This window comes from Salmo salar, chromosome ssa16 (assembly GCF_905237065.1).
Source record: "Salmo salar chromosome ssa16, Ssal_v3.1, whole genome shotgun sequence".
In the NCBI taxonomy this organism is placed as follows: domain Eukaryota; kingdom Metazoa; phylum Chordata; class Actinopteri; order Salmoniformes; family Salmonidae; genus Salmo; species Salmo salar.
Window position 1 is genome coordinate 75,336,879 of NC_059457.1, and position 10,013 is coordinate 75,346,891.

Here is a 10,013-nt window from a genome sequence, read left to right on the forward strand (position 1 = left end):
CAGGGACTTTGGGAGAAGCATGGAGAATCTAGTGGCCACATTGTATCAATTAAGAAATGTGTGTAGCCTGTAATCTAAACTGCATTGTAACAATGTAAATTTGAGCCATTAGCCAACAAATTCTTAGCCACAAGACAGTCCAGTTTCATTATCTAGAAGTTATCTAGTAGCAAGCTGACTTTCACTTCACAGAGTAACGAACCTGTCAGGCCACTGAAACTCGCACGTTGTTTGTTGACTAGCGTAAACATTCTAGGACACTGATTTCCCATGAAATAATCAAGTTGTATTTTTATTTGGATAAACAGACAGTGCAGCCCAGCACTGACCCGCCGCACAAAACACCTTCCCAAAAACTTTCTCAGCATGCCTCCCGCCTCCTCACATACAGCAATCTCATTTGCATAACAGTGTGTGATAGGCTGAGAGACTGAACACACCCTGTGTTTAATAAAACAGACCTAATAGTTATTTGGGGTCTACCCCCCCCTGACCCATGTGATCTTCTGCTGCAATTGACTCAGGTGCTTGACCCGTCTCAAATGAGTCACTTTCTCTTGCAGGTGCACAGGGAAACTCCGTGTTCACGTCCGTTTGTGTGGCATGAGTCTCTGTGTCTTCGACTGAGCTTTCAGTTCTGACAGTGTCCAGTTCCCGTTCCACTGAGACATTAACATCTCTTGGAGCCGACAGTCTCACAATGTCCCTCACCCTTATCCTGAAGGGTAACCTAGGCAACATTGGTTGCTTTTTCCTCAGAGCACCCTGTTTCCTTGAGGAGTAGTATGTCTGACTAGGCACAAATGAGTCGGTGCTCAACTCAGTTTCTTGTCCCGTGCCAGTGACCTCATGCTCTGAAACAACCCCAAAGTCAGGTTTGATCCTGTTGTAGTGTACCACGGCATGATAAGGTCCATTACACTGAACTACTTCATACAGCACCTCTGACAGTTTCTTTGTCATTTTGAAAGGACCCTTGAATTTCTTTCTCAGTTTGGGTGACAACCCCTTTTCCCTCTGGTAGTCTCTAAGCCACACATATTCATTTTCCTCATACCTCTGGGATGTCACCTTCAGATCAAAGTATTGCTTTTGTTTACCTGTGGCTTTTAGGAGATTTCTCTTTACAGCTTCCCTTACAGGGCTTAAATACCCTTGCACCTTTTGCACATACTGAGAAACATACTGTTTCCCTTCATTTTGTGGTGTTCCCATAACCACATCAACCGGTAAAGTCATTTCAGCACCGAACAGCACCCTGTATGGTGTGAACCCCGTGGAAGATTGAACACTACTCCTGTATGACATCATCACATATGGGAGTATCTCATCCCAATTAGGTTGATTGTCATCAAATTAATCAGAGTTCTGTTCATTCTTTCCACTAAACCAGTGGTTCCCAAACTTGTTATAGTCCCGTACCCCTTCAAACATTCAACCTCCAGCTGCATACCCCCTCTAGCACCAGGGTCAGCGCACTCTCAAATTTTGTTTTTTGCCATCATTGTAAGCCTGTCACACACACACACACTATACAATACATTTAATCAACATAAGAATGAGTGTGTGTTTTAGTCACAACCCGGCTCGTGGGAAGTGACAGAGCTCTTATAGGACCAGGGCACAAATAATAATAATCAATAACTTTGCAATTTATTTAGCCATCTTACATATAAAACTTTATTTGTTCATCGAAAATTGTGACTACCTCACCACAGGTTATTGAGAAGGGTGTGCTTGAAAGGATGCACATAACTCTGCAATGTTGGGTTGTTTTGGAGAGAGTCTCAGTCTTAAATCATTTTCCACACAGTCTGTGACTGTATTTAGTTTTCATGCTAGTGAGGGCTGAGAATCCACTCTCATATAGGTATGTGGTTGCAAAGGACATCAGTGTGTAAACAGCGCGATTTTCCAAGGCAGGATACTCTGAGCGCAGCCCTATCCAGAAATCTGTCAGTGACTTCTGTCAGTGACTTCTGATTAAATTACATTTTCACAGAACCACTTGTTGCAATTTCGATGAGGCTGTCTTGTTAAAATATCGGTAAGTGGACTGGGGGCAGGGCATGAAAGGGATAATGAATCTAGTTGTTTGTGTCATCCGTTTCGGGAAAGTACCTGCGTAATTGCGCACCCAACTCAGATGCTTCCCTATATCACATTTGACATTGTCCATAAGCTTGAGTTCATTTGCACACAAAGAATCATACAATTATGGAAAGACCCGTGTGTTGTCCTTGTTAATATTGACAGAGAAGAGCTCCAACTTCTTAATCATAGCCTCAATTTTGTCCCGCAGATTGAATATAGTTGTGGAGAGTCCCGGTAATCCTAAAGGTAAAGGTAACGGACATATACCAGGAGCTGTGCCAGGCCCGCCACGTCTGTTGCCTCATCCAGCTGTAACGCATAGAATTCACTGGCTTGTATGCGAAGCAGTAATTGTTTCATAACATCTCCTGCCATGTCACTGATGCGTCGTGAAACAGCTGTATGATGAAGTCATTGTCTGTATAGTTTTTTGGCATTTTCCCCCAGCATTGTCCCAGCCTCCACAATAGTATGGGGCTTGCCTGTCCTAGCCACTCGGTAGCTTGATGGTGTAAGATGGCACAGTGATCCCATCTGTTGGTAAATGTTAATTACTGCAACCCCAGTGTTTTTATCGGTGTGCTTGAGATACCTGGATGTATTGCAATGTACTGAACAAGACTGGTTACTCGCATCAATGCCTCTCTCTCGTCATTTAACATTCAGACAAATGGTCCAACGTCCCTGTCTGTTGTTCGGTGCTTTCCCTGGTAAGGGGGCAGTAGCTCTTCGGCTGCATCAGTTTCACAACTGTCAGTGTCCATGCTAGCTGGGCTAACAACAAATGTACAATTACTGATGCTAGCATTGGATGTGCTCATGGAAGCAGAACAACTTGTGTCGTCGACAGGTGCAGGTGTAGTACTGCTGGTAGTAGCTGTACTTACTACCAGTAGAGCTGGAATGTGTATCTATGGACGCGAGCCATACTTTTTTTTTTTAACCATTTATCATTTTTCGAGAAAACTGAATGAGCAGCAGCCAGTGTTGCCAACTCATTTTCAGGGTAAGTTGCTAGAGGCAGGAAGATTTGTTGCTAAAAGTTGCTAAATGACGTTGTGACGTCATTACGTAGAATACACAATAACGTTACTCAAATTGACTGGCCATCTCGGCAAAAAATATAATTTGACGTTTGTTCAGGTACAGACTCCCACTCTTTTCTGTACTTCTGGCTGTACATTTTTGATTGAGACATGTTGATTGATGTTGTAAGTTCTGTTCAAGATCAAACATTCGTGACCAACTATATTCATTGGGTTTGGCTCGTCGAGCCCGTGCTGCTGCAGTCAGCCAACAATGATTTGCAATTTGCTGAAATTTCTACTGGCCTGCTGCTGCCTGTGCACGAGCTGAGCGTCTGCTGCTGACGTCACTCACAACGCACTTTTGCAGCCAGGCACGTGTGTTGTGACTGAGTGTGTGACAGAGAAAATCGTTTTTGTGTCATTTAGAGGGAAAATGCGTGCATTTTAGCGTTTGAGTCACTTTTCAAAAGTTGCTAAAAGTTCCAAATACATGTTTTAAAGTAGCTAAATGTGTTGCTAGATGCTGTTTGAAAAAAAAGTTGCCAGGGTAGTCTGAAAAGTTGCTAAATCTAGCAACAAAATTGCTAAATTGGCGTCACTGGCAACAGCTACGTTTGGCTACATACAGACCGTTAGTGGAATTCCCGCGAGAGAGTAACGGTTAATGTGATTGGAGGTTAATTGTTTGACTAGGCTACCTGTATTTGACATTGTTGTTATTCCGCTGAACACTAGATGGTTTAATTTAATTTTTGGCAGTGAAACGAGGCTACTCAGGCGAGAAAAAAACCTCACCCAAATGTATAGCCCCATTGGAAAATCTAAATGAACTGTTTGAAAATGTAAAAAAAAAAAGTGGTTTAATTTTTAAAATCTTTTTTAAAAATGTGAATCACATTTTTATTTGGCATACCCCAGATTGGGAATACCTGAGCAACAGTATGTGTAGATCATGTATCTGATGCTGTCTGGACCAAAAGAGTATGGCGCCAGAAGCAAAACATTTATTAACTTTACTTTAGCCAGCAACATTTTTCCTTTCTAATTCGCAAGTGGCTGAAACCAGAGATCTGTATATAATGACGAGATGCTCAGGTCTCCGCCATAACAATGGGAGTCGTTGTCCCAAAGGCGGGACTGCAGGCTACAAGCTTAGGTCTGCATATTATGCCCATAGAAACACATCGGGACGCACAGATTTTGCGAGAGTGCGAAACAGCGCTCCTCTGTCTTACTAGCCCATGTATCTGATGCGAAAAAAGTATGACATGTCATATTCCCTTTGTCCAGACAGCATCAGATACACGGTCTACACATACAGAGACAGAGGGGCGCTGTTTCAAGCTCTCGGATGCTTTATCTGACATTGATGCGTCTTGCTATCGGCCCCCCTAGGGCCCGCCCATAACATCTGCCCTGCTTAACTCATCATATCGAAGTACATTTGGAGTCACGAGATAATATGGTGTGTGAACCTCCCACTATGACTCGGGAAACCATGCAGTTTATTAGGGTACAGTTTAAATAAATGATGAACTTCACACGGTGGTGAATGTTCACTGTGATCTTGATGCTCCTTTCCAATAAATATCCAGGGTCTTATTCTGGTGACATGATCATCAATGATTTGTTGCCCATTGACAAATACAAATAATATTGCTTTTAACCATATGTAACCGATGTGAAATGGCTAGTTAGTTAGCGGAGGTGCGCGCTAATAGCGTTTCAATCGGTGACGTCACTCGCTCTGAGACCTGAAGTGGTTGTTCCCTTTGCGTTGCAAGGGCCGTGGCTTTTGTGGCGCGATGGGTAACGATGCTTTGTGGGTGTCAGTTGTTGATGTGTGCAAGGGTCCCTGGTTCGAGCCCAGGTTGGGGCGAAGAGAGGGACGGAACCTACACTGTTACACATACACATCTCATAATGTAGATAGCTTACCACCACACTGAGTTTTTGGCTGAAGCAACAGTGCGAAGACCAGGGTGGGCACATTTGCTATATAACACAACAGTTTTTGTTACAAACCATCAATAGAGTTGAAAATCTGATGGAAACCCATTTAACTTGTTTTTTTTCATTTGCTACATAACACAGCAGTCTATATAACACAACAGTCTATATAACACAACAGTTTTTGTTACAAACCATCAGTAGAGTTGAGAATCTGATGGAAACCCATTTAACTTCTATTTTTCATTTTCTACATGGGAATTTTAACTACAAAAGTCTGCTCCAGTAGTGGTGATGAGGGGGGACATACTGGTAAAGTGGTCAGACTACATAGGCCAGATAGACCCAGCAAGCAGAATTCTAGACATAAACAGTAAAGGTTGATAATAATGTCTCTTTCAATGCCAATAGGGTTAGGACTACATATTTATACCTTAACCATGATGTGTTACCCTGGATACATTGATACTCTGATACATGTATGAAATGACTGCTTTTCCAGATGATCTTTATCATGAAGTGGGAGGTGACCTCCTGTTGACACCGGACAAGTCCACAGTGACTGGCACCATCACAAGCATCGTATGGAAGCATGGGAAGAACAAGGTGGCAGAGTGGGACAAGGATTTTGGTGGTCTGGACATCTATGCTGCCTTCATAAACCGTACAACCCTGGACCAGACTACTGGAGAGCTGAGAATCAGTGGATTGAAGAACAGACAGTGGAGTTTATTCTGTGGAGTTTAACAGCAAACTACTTGACAAGACATATACACTATCTGTTATCAGTAAGTGTTTCTGTCTGTCTGTGCCTATATTTTAAATAGAAGATTATGCAGTGCCTCACAAGCATTTTTCCCTGCTTTGTCTTTCTCTCTCCTGGATTTACAGAGCCAGTCCCTAAACCCACTATCACTTATACCTGCAACCCAGACAAATCCTGCATTCTAACCTGTGAAGGCGACACCACTGGTGCTGAACCAGTCACCTACAGCTGGAAAGTGGGGGAGGGGGCGTGGGAGGTCATAGGAAAACAACTGATTGTCTCTAAGAGTGACACTGGCAAATCAACCAACAGTTACAAGTACTTCTGGAAGCTGAAGAATGCTGTTAGTGGGGAAGGGGAAGTCAGTGAGCCAGTTAGAGAGGTGTTTGGTTCAGGTGAGTGAACACTTATAAGTGTGTTACAGTCTTATGTATTGATATGTGAGTAACACTGCTAGTGTTGTAGGACATTTTGAATGCTGCACTATGTTGAATTCCTGATCGATTTCTTTCAACATATCAATACAAAATGTGTTTTCATTTCAGAGCCTTCTGAAGTTGGTGTTGGGGTTGTTGTTGGTGTTGTCGTTACCATTGTAGTGCTTGTTGTCATCGTCATAATAGGTAAGAACAGTACATCTCTAGTAACAGAACACTGTACATGTACATAGTTCTGAAGCACAGATTGACATAACAGCAGCAACAACAGTGAGCTATACCCCCTGAAGGGGATACCTGTTCTACCTGTATTTACAGTAGTGTTCAGATGTGCAGGTACTGTATGCAGGTTGTTTATTGGTGCTCTCAGAAAAGATGGCTTCTAATTGCAGCTCAAGCGTGTAAATGTCGGTGAAGTCATAATAAGTAGCTGATAGAATATTAAGGCAGACTTGTACTTTAAGAAGTTATAAAATATTAGTATTTTTACTCCCCAGTTTGGTTGGTGTGGAAGAAAATAAAAGGTAGGTTCAACTCTTCATACTCACTGCTTTCCCAAAATGTTACACAATGTGAATTAAATTTGAATGACAGTCTTAATAATGTCTTACATTTCAGTCTCTCTTATTCATTTCAGGATATCCCCAAGACACCTGGATTGACTTTTTGAGAAAGTATTGTGGTGGAATGTTTGGTATGTTTTACACTAACTTTACTCTGATCCATATTCAACCTGCTAACAGGGTCCCCAAAGTAACACAACATTATTCATGTACTGCACTATATACACATACTTCCAAGTGTGTGTGTGTGTGTGTTGGTGTGTGCATTGGTGTAAAAAAATACTAAATTGTCATAAAAGTAAAGATATTTTCTATTATGGTGACTCAAGTAAAAGTGAAAGTCGCTCAGTAAAATAGTACTTGAGTAAAAGTCTAAAAGTATCTGGTTGTAAATGTATTTAAGTACAGTAGTGGAAAAAGTGCTCAATTGTCATACTTGAGTAAAAGTACAAAGTAAAAGATAATTTTATACATCAAATTCCTTATCTAAATCAGACCAGACAGCACAGTTTTCTTGTTTATTTTTTACGGACAGACGGGCACACTCCAATACTCAGGCATCATTTACAAATGCAGTATTTGTGTTTGGTGAGTCTGCCAGATCAGAGGCAGTAGGGATGACAACGCATTATATTGATAGGTGCATGACTTGGACCATATTGCTGTCCTACCTGAGCATTCGAAATGTAACGAGTCATTTTGGGTTTTAGGGAAAATGTATAGAGTAAAAAGTACATTATTTTCTTTTGGAAGGTAGAGAAGTAAAAGTTGTAAAAAAAATTATATATAATAAAGTTCCAGCCTTGTGTAGGTCTACAATCTTGTCCCTGACATCCTCGGAGAGCTCTTTGGTCTTGGCCATGGTGGAGAGTTTGGAATCTGATTGATTGCTTCTGTGGACAGGTGTCTTTTATACAGGTAACAAACTGAGATTAGGAGCACTCCCTTTAAGAGTGTGCTCCTAATCTCAGCTCGTTACCTGTATATAAGACACCTGGGAGCCAGAAATCTTTCTGATTGAGAGGGGATCAAATACTTATTTCCCTCATTAAAATGCAAATCAATTTAAACATTTTTGACATGCGTTTTTCGGATTTTTTTGTTGTTATTCTGTCTCTCACTGTTCAAATAAACCTACCATTAAAATTATAGACTGATAATTTCTTTGTCAGTGGGCAAACGTACAAAATCAGCAGGGGATCAAATACTTTTTTCCCTCACTGTATTCAGCTGTTTGAAGCTGGTGTACAAAACCGAAACAGGAAGCATAGAAATAGCACACATAGAACAGATCCACCGCTTCTTATGGGAAGCTTGTGCTTTTAATGGGAATGAAACATTTATAACTCACATTTATATGTGAATTTGGTTGGATCGCCCCAAAAAGTTACATATTGTAGCTTTAAGTTTGATGCAGTAGGAGAGAGGCTGTAGTTGATGTTTTCCTTCTGTGTGATTCTGCAGGGGTTACGGTTCCACTAACGCCAACACCAAAACAGAGGAAGATGGTGCAGACAAAGCTGGAAAGGGGCAGGGGAATGGAGTTGTGTATGAGACTTACCGTACCCTCAAACCATATTTGTCCTGGATGATTTGATTCCTGTAACATTATACTGTGTACTATAAGTATAGAGGGTTAATCTAGAACAAGAGTGTCAAACTCATTCTATGAAGTGCTTAGTGTTGTGGAAATTCTAATCAAGTAAGGGAGAAGAATTTCTTCAAACAATCATACTTTAATATTGATTAATTATTACAATAATGGAGCTGGTTAACGACCACCTGTACGTAGGTGATCATTGAGAGCCCAACAATACAAAAAAGGCAGACAGCACTTTATGCCAACCCACTGAACTTTCTGTTTTCAATCGCAGCTTGTGAATTTCTTTTCATTCCATAATTTAATAATTCTTCGAGCCTTCACTTGACTTGTCAAGGAATTTGTACAGGTTATTGTTTTTAGATATTTTTCTGAGTACTTTATGCCAACCTTCCCCCACTAGGCAATGTATAGTGTAGGGAGAGACTGTTGGTTGAGAGGAACCAGGCCTGAGAGGTAGCGCTCATCCTCATCTGCCTTGTAAAGAGAGAGAGCTCTGCAGTACTGAGATGTTGTATTACTTAGAGAGAGCTCTGCAGTACTGAGATGTTTTATTACTAAGAGAGAGCTCTGCAGTATTGAGATGTTTTATTACTAAGAGAGAGCTCTGCAGTACTGAGATGTTTTATTACTTAGAGAGAGCTCTGCAGTACTGAGATGTTTTATTACTTAGAGAGAGCTCTGCAGTACTGAGATGTTTTATTACTTAGAGAGAGCTCTGCAGTACTGAGATGTTTTATTACTAAGAGAGAGCTCTGCAGTACTGAGATGTTTTATTACTTAGAGAGAGCTCTGCAGTACTGAGATGTTTTATTACTTAGAGAGAGCTCTGCAGTACTGAGATGTTTTATTACTTAGAGCGAGCTCTGCAGTACTGAGATGTTTTATTACTTAGAGAGAGCTCTGCAGTACTGATATGTTTTATTACTTAGAGAGAGCTCTGCAGTACTGAGATGTTTTATTACTAAGAGAGAGCTCTGCAGTACTGAGATGTTTTATTACTAAGAGAGAGCTCTGCAGTACTGATATGTTTTATTACTTAGAGAGAGCTCTGCAGTACTGAAATGTTGTATTAGTGGTGCATGTGTATTTGTTTTAATACCTTAATATTTTAAATTGACAGAAACACAGTGTTTGTCTTCATCAAATTCCTTCAAATTCCCCTCTGGTATATATCTGAGCATATCTGTTTTCACAATAGAATTTTGTCACCTGAATTTTAAGATTTTTTTTCTCAAATATATCTGTACATCAGTCTGTGATGGACCAAAGTAAGGGGTAACAGCAGTGTACACTAGTTACCACCAGATTGGTGAGAACATTTGTTGGTCAAGACCACTAACCTGGTATATCCCAGGTTTTAGTTCTGTTACTGGTATGTCTCAGGTAATTATGTTACAGAAGATGTTATGAATTAAGACCAGCTCACATTAATTTATTTTGGGACTGGACCAAGACTCTTCTAAAATGGAGTCCTGGCACATGCAAAAACCTGGACTTGTACAGTCATTGTCTGTATCGCTATTTAAACTCCAGACCTCACACTGTAGTGATGTGTTGATGACTGAATGATTG

The 10,013-nt window shown here is 40.9% G+C and overlaps 1 pseudogene; it reads left to right on the top strand.

Moving 5' to 3' along the window:
* The first annotated feature begins 5,416 nt into the window (after positions 1-5,416).
* On the top strand, positions 5,417-9,207 carry LOC123723872 (uncharacterized; annotated as a pseudogene).
* The last annotated feature ends 806 nt before the right edge of the window (positions 9,208-10,013 follow it).